At 42.1% G+C, this 16,581-nt stretch overlaps 1 protein-coding gene across 4 annotated transcripts in view; it reads left to right on the forward strand.

Annotated features, from left to right (window-relative positions):
* Positions 1-605: 605 nt before the first annotated feature.
* Positions 606-16,581, forward strand: part of LOC143040605 (uncharacterized) — a 535,837-nt gene continuing 519,861 nt past the window's right edge. For all 4 annotated transcript variants that reach the window (XM_076211732.1, XM_076211736.1, XM_076211735.1 and 1 more), the window contains exon 1: positions 606-712. The gene's annotated coding sequence lies outside the window, so the exon portion shown is untranslated. The remainder of the gene's footprint in view (positions 713-16,581) is intronic.

Consider the following 16,581-nt stretch of genomic DNA (forward strand, 5'->3'; position numbering starts at 1 on the left):
GCTTTAGGGTCATCCACTCTTTGAAGTCGACTATGCTGTTTTCGCGTAATTTCCGCGTTACTTTTTCTCAAATCCATCAACATATACATATACAACATGGTATATGTATATACTTTTTCTCAAGGTGATACTAGTAACAGACAAAGGTTTGGAATCCTTGAAGTTTATGCTGTTTTCGCATAATTTCCACGTTACTTTTTCTCAAAGTAATTTTGGTCATAGACAAATAAAGGTTTGGAATCCCAGATCTAACAAAAGTTTCGAATATAGGAGTTAACCCACGCAGGAATTTGGATTTATGCGTGACATTTGTTTCATGAACACTCACATAAGGGTTTGTCGGAGGGGGATTTCCTGTAGCTATCTTTGTGTAGGGCCGAGATGGGTATTCCCAACTGGAGCTTGGCTTCCAAGAGGCGAGTCTTTCGATCGTTGAAGCTAAATCAAAGCCTGATTTCTTTCCTCTTGGTAACCTGACTTACGTTATATACACCTTCTCATATTGTTAATTTTATTTTCCTTTTCTCTTTCAATAACCCAACCTGATGTTATGTAGACTCTAAACAGTACCGTGAGCTAGCGTGGTTTCCTGGCGACATCTTGGATGACGCAAGTCCGGTGTATGTGATAATTCTGATGCTACGACAGTCTAGCCATGAGTGAGCCGCGACAAGTCGAACGGCGTGCAACCGACAGAAATCTTCTTCACAAGGTTAGCATTGTTACACCTGTGATTTACTGTGGGCGTGGTGGATAAATAGCGAAATGTGTCTATGCGGCACAGTGTTTCTAGAAGACATGGACTTAATAAAAAATTTGCCAGAAGAGAAGCTTAGGCACCTTAACTTGCACTCTCTGGAAAGACGCAGAGTGAGGGGTGATCCTATAGAGGTGTTCAAGTGGATCAAAAGCTTTAACAAGGGTGATGCAAACAAGGTCATCAAATGAAGACAACAGGGCAGAATTCGCAGTAATGGATTTGAATTGAACAAATTTAGAGATAAGAAGGAAATAGGCAAGAATTGGTTCACTAATAGGGTGGTCAACGAATGGAATAGACTTAGTAACCATGTAGTTAGCACTGAAATTATCGGTTGTTTTAAGAAACGGTTAGGCAACTTTATGGATGGGGATGACAGGTGGTCATTGACATGGAACTGCCTAGTGTAGGCATTATGGTCTCTTGCAGTCTCCTTCATTTTTATGTTCTTAATGCAATGGATTCGAAAAAGAAAACGGGAGCAAGCCCAAAGCTCTGAAAAGATGATGGTTCCCCTGTAAATATAAAGAAAAATAATATCAGCTATAAATTGACATTAATTACAGCACCTTACTATAAATATTATGCTAGTGTATATTTTTCAACTAATTCGTGGCTCTCCATTTTTGTGAGCATTGGTTCAAACTTCATTTGCATCATAGCCCATGTTACATCTAGCACTGTAAAAGGCCCCACGGTCGTCGTGATGATTTTGTTTAGTGGTTAACTATTTTGCACGGCTAATTATTTTTCACGGTTGATTATTTTGCACGGTTAATTATCTTGCTGGATTATCAATTCTGGGCTAGATGGAGGCGTGAATGACGCCCATGTATGAGAAATGTACGATAGAATGTGCCACAGGCAGGCTGTGGGTTGTATGACGTCATGTCGACATCGAAATTTTCAACAAACGTGAAAAGACTGCGTGAATTATGGTTGGATGTTCATGTATGGTCTGTTGTACATGGAACCTGTGAAGCACATAATTCACGTTCTTGAACAAGACCCCATAGAAATATATTTGCTTGCCGTTTCCATCGAATCTTTATCATTATCCTAAACACACACACACACACACACACACACACACACACACACACACACACACACACACACACACACACACACACACACACACACACACACACACACACACACACACACACACACAAACATACACACACACACACAAAGACACACACACACACACACACACACACACACACACACAAGCACATACATAATCGGTGGCGTGGTTGGTAGAGACTCTGATCCAAACAAAGGAATTATCGGTGGTACCTGGTTCGAATCCTGGCAAAGGCTGAATTAATTTAAAAATAGATTAGAAATTTAAAAATTTAAAAATAATTTAGATAAAATGAGATATGAAGACGGGACACCACGAGCATAGCTCCCCTTACCGTAAAATACAACTAGGTAAATGCAACTAGGTACAACTAGGTAAATACACACACACACACACACACACACACACACACACACACACACACACACACACACACACACACACACACACACACACACACACACACACACATTCTCTCTCTCTCTCTCTCTCTCTCTCTCTCTCTCTCTCTCTCTCTCTCTCTCTCTCTCTCTCTCTCTCTCGCGGTGGCGCGGTTGATAGAGTATTGGACTGCCAGTACGGAGTTGCAGCAGTACCTGGTTCGAATCCTGCCCAGGGCCGAAATGATTTCGGTATCGGTGCGCTTCGGGTCGTTACTCCGACTCTTGTGGGCGGGGAGTTAGGTGTGTGTGTGTGTGTGTGTGTAAGGTCATAGCATTACCCATAGATCGGTCATATGAGATCTGAGCTCTCTTCCGGGAGGGAAATAGCTGCCGATCACGAGTCCAACACGTGATCCCAAGACCAAGGTGAATACACACACACTGCTGACTATCCATAGAATCATGAAAGTAATGGAAATCCTAGATAGGAATGATTTACTAAAATGAGACAATGGAAAAACAAGAGGACACGAAAAGAAACTCAAAAAGGATAACTATAGAAGAGATCTGAAAAAAAAAAAAAAAAATAGCTTCCCACACAGAGTACTGGATACCTGGAATGGTTTAGATAAAGAAGTAGTGTGTGCAAACACTATTCAAGATTTTAAGAAAAAACTTGATGCTGAAAGATACAAAGACGGGACACACGAACATAGCTCCCTTCCCGTATAATACAACTAGGTAAATACACACACACACACACACACACACACACACACACACACACACACACACACACACACACACACACACACACACACACACACACACACACTAACACACACACACACACACACACACACACAAAATTTAAAAATAGTTTAGATTAAATGAGATATGAAGACGGGACCCTACGAGCATAGCTCCCCTTCCCGTAAAATACAACTAGGTAAATACAACTAGGTAAATACACACACACACACACACACAACTTCTTGCCCACCGGAGTACGAGTGCCGGCTCGCAGTGAAGCGATGCTGAAATTATTACAGTTCCGCCCAGGGCTGAAATACATCAGCATCACTGCGGTGAGAGCTGGTACTAAAACTATGGGGGGCAAGTTGTGTGTGTGTGTGTGTGTGTGTGTGTGTGTGTGTGTGTGTGTGTGTGTGTGTGTGTGTGTGTGTGTGTGTGTGTGTGTGTGTGTGTGTGTGTGTGTGTGTGTGTGTGTGTATGTGTGTGTGTGTGTATTTACCTAGTTGTATTTTACGGGAAGGGGAGCTATGCTCGTGTATCCCGTCTTCATATCTCATTTTATCTAAACTATTTTTAAATTCATGTATTGTTTTTGCACACACCACTTTCTCATCTAACTTGTTCCAACTGTCTATTACTCTGTGAGGAAAGCTGTTCTTTTCCAGATTTCTTCTATAGCTGTCTTTCTTGATTTTCTTTCCGTGCCCTCTTGTATTTCTATCTTCCCATTTTATCAGATTCTCTCTATCAATAATTTCTATGCCTTTCATGATTTTGTAAATAGCTATCAAATCTCCTCTCTCTCTTCTTTGCTCTAGTGTTTGTAGTTCGTTTTGCTAGTCTCTCTTCATATGATAGTTTTGAGAGTGTTGGTGCCAATTTTGTAATTGCTCTTTGTATTCTTTCAAGTTACTTTTATACATTTTTTTTTGTACTTGGTGACCACATCGTTGCTGCATATTCCAATCTTGGTCTTATCAGAGTGATTAGAATTTTCTTCACGTGTGTGTGTGTGTATTCACTTGGTCTTTGGATCACGTGTTGGACTCGTGATCGACAGCTATTTCCCTCCTGGAAGAGCTCAGAGCTCGTAGGTCCGATCTATGGGTAATGCTATGACCTTGCACACACACACACCCCCAACTCCCCGCCCACGAGAGTTGGAGTAACACCCCTCAGCGCTGCGATACTGATATTATTTCAGCCCCGGGCGAGGGTCGAACCCGGACCTCCGTAGTGGCAGGCCAGAGCTCTAACCACAGCGCCATGTGTGTGTGTGTGTGTGTGTGTGTGTGTGTGTGTGTGTGTGTGTGTGTGTGTGTGTGTGTGTGTGTGTGTGTGTGTGTGTGTGTGTGTGTGTGTGTGTGTGTGTGTGTGCGCGCGTGTGTGTATTTACCTAGTTGTATTTTACGGGAAGAGAACTATGCGTGTGTATTTACGTAGTTGTATTTATCTAGTTGTATCTTGCGGGAGGAAAGCTATGCTCGTAGTGCCCCGCTTTTGTATCTTTCCGCATCCAGTTCTTTCTTAAAGTCATGTATAGTTTTAGCACTCACTGTTTCCTCTTTCAGTTTGTTCAATGCATCTATTACTCTGTGTGGAAAGCTGTTTTTTTTCAGATCTCTTCTGTAACTGCGTTTCTTAAGTTTCTTTTCGTGTCCTCTTGTATTTCTTCTGTCCCATTTTAGTAGGTCACCTTTATCAAGAATTTCCATCTCTTTCATAATTCTATAAATTGTTATCAAATCACCTCTTTCTCTTCTTTGTTCTAGGGTTGGTAAATTTAGTTTGTCTAATCTCTGTTCGTATGTCAAATTACAAAGTGTTGGTGACATCTTTGTCGTTGCGCTTTGAAATCTTTCTAGTTTCTTTATGTTTTTTTATTACTATTATCATTTTTTTGGTACTAGGTCTCCATAGAGACACTGCATATTATTTTGATCTTTTCAGTGTAACTAGTATTTTCTTTACCATTTCTTCATCCATGTAGTCGAAGGCCACTTTCATTGATCTTAATAAGTTAAAAGTTTCTCCGACTAATTTGTTGACATGTTTGTCTGGTGCCATGTCGTTTGAGATAGTTACTCCCACGTCCCTCTGTGAGTCGACTTTTTTGACTTCCTTTGTACCAATTTTATATTGACCCGAGATTCTATTTTTGCTTTTCCCAATTTCCATTATACTACATTTCTTGATGTAAAGAAAAGGCATAAGAAGTCTGGGAGTTTTCCAACCAGTACCCTAAGGTTTGGGTCTTTTAATGTGCGTGGATGTGGTACAGATGAGAGTAAAAGGGAAGAGATAGGCAGTATGTTTGTGAGAAGAAAGATAGATGTGCTGGCTTTGAGTGAAATTAAAATGAAAGGAAAGAGCAACTGTGAGTTTGGGAGTGTAGCTGGGAGGTACTCAGGAGTGAAGAGGGGACGAGGGAGAGAAGGGGTGGCTATACTAGTAAGTGAAGAGATAAGTAAGCGGGTAGTGGAGTGGAAGGAGGTTTCATCAAGGTTGATGTGGATGAAGGTGAAGGTGGGAAGGGAGATGCGGGTTTTTGCAAGTGCGTATGGACCTGGTAATGAGAAGAGCGTAGAGGAAAGGGAGGCTTTTTGGGTAGATATAAATGAGTGCATAGAGGGATTAGGGAGAAATGTCAATGTAGTTGTATTGGGAGACCTTAATGCTAGGGTAGGAAATAAACCAATAGACGGAGTGATTGGGAAGTATGGAGTTCCAGGTAAAAATCGTAGTGGAGAAATGATGGTGGAGATGTGTCTTGAAAGAGAGTTGATGATAGCAAATACAGTGTTTAAGAAGAAAGTCAAGCATAAGTACACATGGGAGAGGGTGGTGGATGGAAGGGTGGCAGATAGAGCGTTAATGGACTATATAGTGGTGACCAGGAGTATGGTAGGAAGAGTTAAGGATGTACATGTTCTAAGGGGAGAGAGTGGGGGAATGTCAGATCATTTTCTAGTGGAAGGTAAAATGAGAGTGGAGAATAGGTGGAGAATGAGGAAAAGGGCAGAAGGTAGGGAGGTACTCAGATTGAACTGCTTAAATGAGGAAAAAAAGGAGAGTGAGTTTCAGAAGAAAATGAAAGAGGAGTGGGAGGGAGTAAAGGATAGAGTAGAGCTAGGAGTGGAGGAGGATTGAGGATGGTTCAAGGAAGGAGTCATAAGGTGTACAAAGATGGTGTGTGGAACAAGGAGGGCGGGAGGAAAAATAAGGAAGGGTAGTGAGTGGTGGGATGAGGAAACAAAGAAAGTTGTAGAAGAGAAGAATCAGGCATTCATAGATTGGCTGCAAATTAGGACGAGGGAATCGTATGAGAGGTACAAAGTAAAGAGAAGGAAAGCTAAGTATAAGATAAAGGAGGCAAAGAGGAGAGCAGATGTGAAATGGGGTATGAGTATGACAGAAAATTTTAAAAGTAATAAAAAGATGTTTTGGAAGGAAATTAAAAGAGGAAAAGGAGGCGAATCAAGTAGAGAAGAAAAGCTAAAAGGTGCAGATGGAGAGATGATAATGGAAAAGAAGGCAGTGAGAGGAAGGTGGGCAGAGTATTTTAGGGAGTTACTTAATGTGGAGGAGGATAGGGAGGGAAAGGTAGTTGCAGTGGGAAGCGCTAAGAAAATGAGAGTGATGAGTGAGGAGAATGGAGGAGAAATAGGTGAGGATGAAGTGAAAGCAGCTGTTAAGATGATGAGAGCAGGAAAGGCACTTGACCTGGATGGATGCCATGCAGAATGTCTGAAGAAAGGAGGTACAGTGATGGTGGACTGGCTGCTGAGGTTGTTTTATGTTTGTTTGAGAGAGGGTAGAGTTACGGAGGACTGGAGGAGTGCCTGTATAGTTCCGCTTTACAAGGGAAAAGGGGACAAGTGTGAATGTAGTAGTTTTAGAGGGATTAGCTCGTTGAGTGTAGTTGGGAAGGCTTATAGGAGGGTCTTGATTGAGAGGATTAGGAGAGGAACAGAGGGAGTAATTGGTGAGGAACAGTGTGGGTTTAGGACAGGTAGGGGTTGTGTAGATCAGATCTTTGTGGTAAGACAGATATGTGAGAAAGCTATAGGAAAAGGTAAGGATTTTTTTGGGCTTTTATGAATCTGGAAAAAGCTTATGACAGGGTAGACAGAAAGGCACTGTGGGAGGCACTGCAGATATATGGGAAAGGAGGAAAGCTGTTAAGAGCAGTCAAGAGTTTTTACAAGAGTAGTAGAGCTTGTGTTAGGATTAGAAATGGAGAGAGTAAATTGTTTGAGGTAAAGGTGGGACTTCATCAGGGATGTGTTATGTCGCCCTGGCTGTTCAATCTTTACATGGATGGGGTGATGCGAGAGGTGAATGCAAGGGCAGTGGGTCAGGGGTTGGAGATGATTAAAGAAAATGGAGAAAAGTGGGAGGTGAGCCAGTTGTTGTTTGCTGACGACACTGCGCTTGTATCAGGATCAGAGGAGGGATAGTTAGTGACAGAGTTTGAGAAGGTGTGTGAAAGAAGGAAGCTGAGGATAAATGTGGGTAAAAGTAAGGTGATGAGATGTACAAGGGGAGAGAATGACAGCAGGCTGAAGGTGAGCATTAAGGGTGAAAGACTGGAGGAAGTGGATAGTTTTTGATACTTGGGTGCGAATATGGCAGGAAAGTGAGGGGTAGGGGTGGAGGTAGAATGTAGATTGAGAGAAGCGAGTAAATGCCTTGGTGGATTGAAAAGTGTAATGAGAAATCGACATCTGGGAATAGATGCTAAGAGGAGGTTATATGAAGGAGTGATTGTGCCAACAGCATTGTACGGGGCAAAAACATGGAACATGAGCGAGGAAGAGAGAAGGAATTTGAATGTGATTGAGATGAAATGTCTGAGAAGTATGATAGGTGTTAGTAGGCTAGATAGAGTGAGAAATGAGGAGGTGAGGAGGAGAACAGGGGTGGAAAGGGAACTGGGAGATAGGGTTGATGAAAGAGTATTAGGATGGTTTGGACACATGGAAAGAATGAGTGAAGAAAAATTAGTAAAAGAAGTGTGGAAGGCAGAGGTGTAAGGAGTGAATATTAGGGGGCATCCTAGGATGAGATGGATGGATGGGGTGAAAGGGGCATTACAAAAGAGAGGAATGTCTGTTGAGGAAGGACGGGAAAGGACAGAAGATAGGGGTGAATGGAGAGGGGCTGTGTATAGATTATGCTGTGATGCATGAGTGGGAGTGGGTGGGGGATGGGGGGTGAGGAAGTATGTATGAAAAAAAAAAAAAAAAAAATTGACGCAGCCCGAAGGGATTTCTCCCCGTCTTCTCCTTTTCTGCATGAGGGGATGGAGAGGGGGGGTCGTCGAATTTACGAAACGGCCTTGCTGTGGATGTGCTGTGCCTTGCGACACTGCTTCTGACCCAGGACAGTGGGCAGGATGCAGGGATGACCCGCCATCCAGGAGGTGCCAAGATATGGGGGGGGGGGGGAAGAGGGTGGAGGGGAGTGGAATATATAGGAAATGGAATGGGTGGGGGTGGTTTCTATGCCTTTTTCTTTTTGGCTACCCCCATGAAGGGGGAAAAAGCCTTTGGTATATGTATGTATGTATGTATGTATGTGTGTGTGTGTGTGTGTGTGTGTGTGTGTGTGTGTGTGTGTGTGTGTGTGTGTGTGTGTGTGTGTGTGTGTGTGTGTGTGTGTGTGTGTGTGAATATGTGTAAGATCGCAGATTTACCCATATGTGAGCACTGAGCTCTTATCCGGGAGGGTAATGGCTTTCAATCACGAGTCCAACACGTGATCCAAGACCGTGGTTAATCACTCTCTCTCTCTCTCTCTCTCTCTCTCTCTCTCTCTCTCTCTCTCTCTCTCTCTCTCTCTCTCTCTCTCTCTCTCTCACACACACACACACAGACACACACACATACACACACACACACACACACACACATACACACACGCACACACACACACACACACACACACACACACACACACACACACACACACACACACACACACACACACACACACACACACACACACACACACACACACATACTGCGCTACGAGTCGTTACTCAGCCTCTCGTGGACGGGGAGTTAGTTGTGTGATTGTAAGGTCATGGCATTACCCACAGATCGGTCATATATGAGCTCTGAGCTATCATCCGGGAGGAAATAGTTGTCGATCACGAGTCCAACACGTGATCCAAGACCATGGTGGTGAATTACACACACACACACACACACACACACACACACACACACACACACACACACACACACACACACACACACACACACACACACACACACACACACACACACACACACACACACACACACACACACACACACACTTGTTAAATTGGGACAAGAGAAACACAAGAGGACATGGAAAGAAACTCAAAAAAAGATATCTACAGAAGAGATCTGAAGAACAATTTTCCAAATAGAGTGGTGGACGCTTGGAACAAACTGGACGAAAATATAGTGTGTGCAAAAAACCATTCACGAATTTAAGAGCAAACTAGACACTGTGAGATGTGAAGGCGGGACACCACGAGCGTAGCTCCCTTTCACCTAAGATGCAACTAGGTAAATACTACTAGGTAAATACACACACACCATACAAGAATTTAAGAACAAACTAGATGTTGCGAGATACAAAGACGGACACCACGAGCATAGCTGCCCTTACCGTATAATACAACTAAGTAAATACACACACGCGCGCGCGCCCGCATTTCCTTTGATGCATCACAAGCCTTCTCCCTTGCATGGGGAGTGGCCGAATCAAAGCACACATCCCACATCCATAAACTAACTCATGTCTCCTCCATCTCAGCGCTTCGTGGTGTTAAGATGGGAATAAAAATTATACTAATAATAGTAACAATGATAATAATGATACATACATACATACATATACCAAGGCTTTTGCCCCCTTATAAGGGAGGTAGCCAAAAAGGAAAAGGCATAAAATCATTCCCACCCATTCCATCCCTGAATACACTCCACACCCCTCCAACCTCCCTCTTATCTTAGCACCTCCCGGATGACGGGTTATCCCTGCACCCTGCCCACTACCCTGGGTCAGAAGCAGTGTCGCAAGACACAGCACATCCACAGCAAGGCCGCTTCATTAAATCGGCGACCCCCCCTCTCCGTCCCCCCATTGCATAAAAGGAGAAGACGGGGAGAAATCCCTTCGGGCTGCGTCAAATTTTTCTCATACATACTACCTCACCCCCATCCCCCCGCCCATTCCACCTCATGCATCACAGCATCTTCCATATACAACCATTCTCCATTCACCCCTGTCTTCTGTCCTCTCCCGTCCTTCCTTAACAGACATTCCCCTCTTCCCCGAAGCCCCCTTCACCCCATCCATCCACCTCATCCTAGGACGTCCCCTCATATTCACTCCCTCCACATCTGCCTTCCATACCTCCTTTACTAGTCTTTCTTCACTCATTCTTTCCATGTGTCCAAACCATACTAATATTCTTTCATCAACCCTATCTCCCAGCTCCTTTTCCACCCCTGTTCTCCTCCTCACCTCCTCATTTCTCACTCTATCCAGTCCAGTAACCCCCATCATACTTCTCAGACACCTCATCTCAAACACATTCAAACTCCCTCTCTCTTCCTCTCTCATGTTCCATGTTTCTGCCCCATACAATGCTTCATACAGTCTCCTCTTAGCATCCATTAGCAAATGTCTATTCCTCATTACACTTTTTAATCCACCAAGGCATTTACTCGCTTCTCTCAATCTACATTCTACCTCCACCTTCACTCCACCTTTTTCCTGCCACATTTGCACCCAAGTATTTAAAACTATCCACTTCCTCCAGTCGCTCTCCCTTGATGCTCACTTCCAGTCTACTGCCATTTTCACCCCTTATACATCTCATCACCTTACTTTTACCCACATTTATCTTTAGCTTTCTTCTATCACATACTCTCCCAAACTCTGTCACCAACTTTCTCAATCCCTCTTCCGATCCTGCCACAAGCGCAGTGTCATCCGCAAACAACAACTGGCTCACCTCCCACTTTTCTCCATTTTCCTTAACCATCTCCAATCCCTGACCCACTACACTTGCATTTACCTCTCGCATCACCCCATCCATGTATAAGTTGAACAGCCAGGGTGACATAACGCATCCTTGGCGAAGTCCCACCTTTACCTCAAACCACTCACTCTCTCCATTTCTAATCCTGACACAAGCTCTACTACTCTCATAAAAACTCTTGAGAGCTCCCAGTAGCTTTCCTCCTATCCCGTATATCTGCAGTACCTCCCACAGTGCCTTTCTGTCTACCCTATCGTAAGCCTTTTCCAGATCCATAGGAGCCCAAAAAACATCCTTCCCCTTTCCTATAGCTTTCTCACATATTTGTCTTACCACAAAAATCTGATCTACATAACCTCTACCCGTCCTAAATCCACACTGTTCCTCACCAATTACTCCCTCTGTTCCTCTCCTAATCCTCTCAATCAAGACTCTCCCATAAGCCTTCCCAACTACACTTAACAAGCTAATCCCTCTAAAACTACTACATTCACACTTGTCCCCTTTTCCCTTGTAAAGCGGAACTATACAGGCACTCCTCCAGTCCTCCGCCACTCTATTCTTTCTCCAGCAAACATTAAATAACCTCACTATCCAGTCCACCATCACTGTACCTCCTTTTTTTAGACACCCTGCATAGCATCCACCCAGACCAGGTGCCTTACCTGCTTTCATCATCTTAACAACTGCCTTCACTTCATCCTTCTTTATTTCTCCTCCAGTTTCCTCACTCATCACGGTCATTTTCTTAGCATTTCCCACTGCAGCTATCTTTCCCTCCCTATCCTCCTTCACATAAGCAACTCCCTAAAATATTCTGCCCATCTTCACCTCACTGCCTTCTCTTCCATTATCATCTCTCCATCTACACATTTTACCTTTTCTTCTCCACTTGATTCGCCTCCTCTTCCTCTCTTATTTTCTTTCCAAAACATCTTTTTATTGCTTTCAAAATTTTCTGTCATACTCATACCCATTTCACATCTGCTCTCCTCTTTGCCTCCTTTACCCTTTTCTTTACTTCTCTTTTCTTTTCTTTGTACCTCTCATATGACTCCCTTGTCCTATTTTGTAACCAATCTGTGAAAGCTCGCTTCTTCTCTTCTACAACCTTCTTTGTTTCCTCATCCCACCATTCACCACCCTTCCTTCTATTTCCTCCTGTCCTTCTTGTTCCACATACCATCCTTGCACACTTTGTGACTCACTCCTTGAACCATCCCCATTCCTCCTCCACACCTACCTCCACTCTATCCTTCACTCCCTCCCACTCCTCCTTCAGCTTATTCTTGTACTCCTTCTCCTTTTCCTTTTCATTTAAAGAGTTCACTCTAAGCGCCTCCCTACCTTTTGACCCTTTCCTCTTTCTCCATCTATCCTCCACTCTCAACTTACCTTCCACCAGAAAAAGATCTGATATTCCCCCACCCTCTCCCCTTAGCACATGTACATCCTTAACTCTTCCCATCATAATCCTATTTACCACTACATAATCCATCAACGCTCTATCTACCACCCTTCCATCCACCACCCTCTCCCATGTGTACTTATGCTTGACTTTCTTCCGAAACACTGTATTTGCTATCATCAACTCTCTTTCTAGACACATTTCCACTGTCAACTCTCCACTACGATTCTTTCATGGAACTCCACATTTCCCAACCACTCCATCAATTGGACCATTTCCTACCCTAGCATTAAGGTCTCCCAGCACTATTACATTGACATTTCTCCCTAAGTCCTCTATGCACTCATTTAAATCTATCCAAAAGGCCTCCCTTTCTTCTACATTCTTCTCACTGCCAGGCCCATATGCACTTACAAAGACCCACATCTCCTTTCCTAGTTTCACCTTCATCCACATTATCCTTGAGGAAACCTCCTTCCACTCGACTACACGTTTACCTATCTCTTCACTTACTAGAATAGCCACCCCTTCCCTCACTCGCCCTCTCTTTACTCCTGATAACCTCCCATTTACACTCCTAAACTTACACTCACCCTTCCCTTTCAACTTAGTTTTACTCAAAGCCAACACATCCGTCTTTCTTCTCACAAACATACTACCTATCTCTTCCCTTTTACTCTCATCTGTACCACATCCACGCACATTAAAAGACCCAAACCTTAGGGTGCTGTTCCGAAAACTCCCAGACCCTCTTATGCCTTTGCTTTTTCTTTTAGGAAAGTCCCCTGTAGGGCTACAAGGAGAAGGATGCCTATTCCCACTCCCCGTCCCTTTCTTCTCGCCTCTTACGATCCAAGAGGAAATACTTGGTGGCAGTATTCTTTTCCCCCACCACAGGGAATTCCCCCACCACAGAAAAAGAATACTCAGAAAAATGGTACAGGACAGCAACAAGGGGTTGGGGGACAGCATAACGGAGGGACAGTCGTAGTATAAAAGTGTCATCATTTCTCTATGAACAGAGTTTTCCTCTATCACAGATAAAATGATGTGTGGCCCTGGTCCGTAGGGGCGCCTCATATAGACCCTAAAGTATCAACTGCATGCTACTTTGCCACAATAACAAGCAGCCAAATACCCCAGACGGGGTAATAATGATAAAATCAATCATGATGATAATAATGATAATAATAATGATAATGATAATAATGATAAAAATAATAATAATAATAATAATGATGATAATAATGATAATAATATTGATAATAATAATAATAATAATAATAATAATAATAATGATAATAATAATAATGATAATAATAATAATAATAATAATAATAATAATAATAATAATAATAATAATAATAATAATAATAATAATAATAATAATAATAATAATAATAATAATAATAATAATAATACATACATATACCAAGGCTTTTTCCCCCTTCCAAGGGAGGTAGCCAAAAAGGGAAAGGCATAAAAACACTCCCACCCATTTCATCCCTAAATACACTCCACACCCCTCCCACCCTTCCTCTCATCTGAGCACCTCCTGGATGACGGGTCATCCCTGCACCCTGCCCATCGCCCTGGGTCAGAAGCAGTGTCGCAAGACACAGCACATCCACAGCAAGGCCGCTTCATTTAATCGGCGACCCCCCTCTCCGTCCCCCTTTGCATATAAGGAGAGGACGGGGAGAAATCCCTTCGGGCTGCGTCAAAATTTACTCACACATACTACCCCACCCCCCACCCCCCCGCCCATTCCTCCTCATGCAGTCACAACATTTTTAAACACTTTCATCAGGATAGAAACCACAAGAAAGGTGGGGGTGTTCTATTGTACGTTAAAAACAATGTTCATGCTTGTGTTTTAGAGAAAGTGAAACAGGATGCATATGACAGTTTGTGGGTTGAGTTAACCCAAACAAATGGACAAAAAATGAATATAGGTGTAATATATAGGCCAAAGACATTATCATTAGCAGACGACAAACTGTTATTTCAAGAACTGTCTAGTTTCTGCAACCGGGATTTATTGATAATGGGTGATTTCAATTTTACTGACATTGATTGGATGACCCTTGAACATGGCCATATAGGTAGTCGCTTGATTGATTTTCTTGGTGACAATTACTTAATTCAGCATGTAAAAGAGCCCACAAGATATGGAAACTTACTCGATTTATTGATCACTAGCCGCGAAAGCATGGCAACTGATGTAGAAGTCGGTGAATCTGTTGCAAATAGCGATCACAACTTAGTCAGATTCAAACTCCTAAACAATTTTAGAATAGATACTTGTGCTTCTAAAATACCCGATTTCAGTAAAGCTCAGTTCATAGAACTACGTCAGGAGCTTCAGCTTACAGATTGGGAGGAAAAATTAAACGAAAGGCCTGTAGATCAGATGTGGGAAATATTTCAAAATACGCTCACTAAGATGATTCAAACTTACATTCCTTTTAAGGACAGACGTCCCCCAAATCAGGCTCGCCCAAAGTGGCTCGACAAAGAAACTGAAAAAAGTATTGCTAAAAAGAGACAGGCTTATAAGAAATATAAGTGCTCGGGTGCATCTAATGACTATGAAAGTTATGTATCAATACAGAGAGATTTAAAAAAGACAATAAGAAAAAGAAAACGACAATACGAAATGAACATCGCTGAGAAATCCAAAGAGAATCCCAAAGAATTCTATAGTTACATTAGAGATAAAAAGGTTGTTAGGAATCACATTGGTCCACTATTATCTGCTGACGGTCAACTTGAATATTCAAATGAAGGAATGTGTAATCTCTTAAACAATTATTTTAGCTCGGTATTCGTAAACGAAACACCTCAAAGTGAATTCCAAACTGAAACCTGTGAAAAGTCTGGGGTAAACTTACTCACTACGGTAAATATAACAAAAGAAACAATTAAAAGGTGTATAGACAAACTCAAAGTTAATAAAACACCAGGGCCTGACGGTTGGCATCCAAGAATCTTAAAGGAAATGAAAAATGAGATTGTTGTTCCATTAGAAATTATTTTCAAGAAATCCATCATATCCGGAGATGTCCCAAGAGAATGGAAGCTAGCTAACGTTACTCCCATATTCAAAAAAGGTGACAAAAAGAAACCAAATAACTATAGGCCTATTAGTTTGACTTCGATCGTAGGAAAAATAATGGAAACTATCATCAGAGATGCTATCGAATATCATTTAGAAAGTAACCGTTTGATAAATGATAGCCAACATGGTTTCAGACGGAAACGTTCTTGCGTGACTAACTTACTCGAATTCTACAACACAGTTGTCTCGAATTATGACAAAAGAAACAATATAGATTTAATATATCTAGACTTTGCAAAAGCTTTTGATACCGTCCCACACGAAAGACTACTTACTAAATTAGCTTTGCATGGAATAAGTGGTAGCCTATTAGGTTGGACTAGTAATTGGTTGAATGGTCGAAAACAGAGAGTTGTTTTAAATGGAAAAACTTCTGGATGGAAAAGTGTTGCAAGTGGAGTTCCTCAGGGTTCCGTTCTTGGGCCACTTCTATTCATAGTATATATAAATGATATAGACCATGGACTAAAATCTACTGTTTCCAAATTTGCTGATGATACAAAACTGTGCGGAGTGGCAAATGATCACTCAAACCAATTAGATATTCAAGAAGATTTAGATCAATTACAGCAATGGTCTGAAAAGTGGCTAATGAAATTTAACACAAGTAAATGCAAGGTAATGCACATAGGTAAAAATAACAGCAAGTACGATTACAAGTTATTTGGAAATTCGTTAACAAAAGTGGATAGTGAAAAAGATCTCGGCGTAATTATCAGTAACGACCTCAAATCATCCAAGCAGTGTATTTCAGCCTCTGAGAAAGCAAATAAGATTCTGGGATTGATTGCGCGATCTTTTTATTTCAAAAGTCCATCACTCATTAACAAGCTATATAAATCGTTAGTTCGTCCACATTTGGAATATGCTGTTTCCGTATGGTCACCGAATCTCATTAAAGACATTGACAGACTGGAAAAAGTACAACGGCGAGCCACAAAACTGATTCCAAATATCAAAAATAAATCATACGAAAATCGACTTAAGCACATGAATCTGTTTTCCCTAAAAAAGAG

Source organism: Oratosquilla oratoria, chromosome 29 (assembly GCF_046742065.1).
Source record: "Oratosquilla oratoria isolate Oo_2021 chromosome 29, ASM4674206v1, whole genome shotgun sequence".
Taxonomy (NCBI): Eukaryota; Metazoa; Arthropoda; class Malacostraca; order Stomatopoda; family Squillidae; genus Oratosquilla; species Oratosquilla oratoria.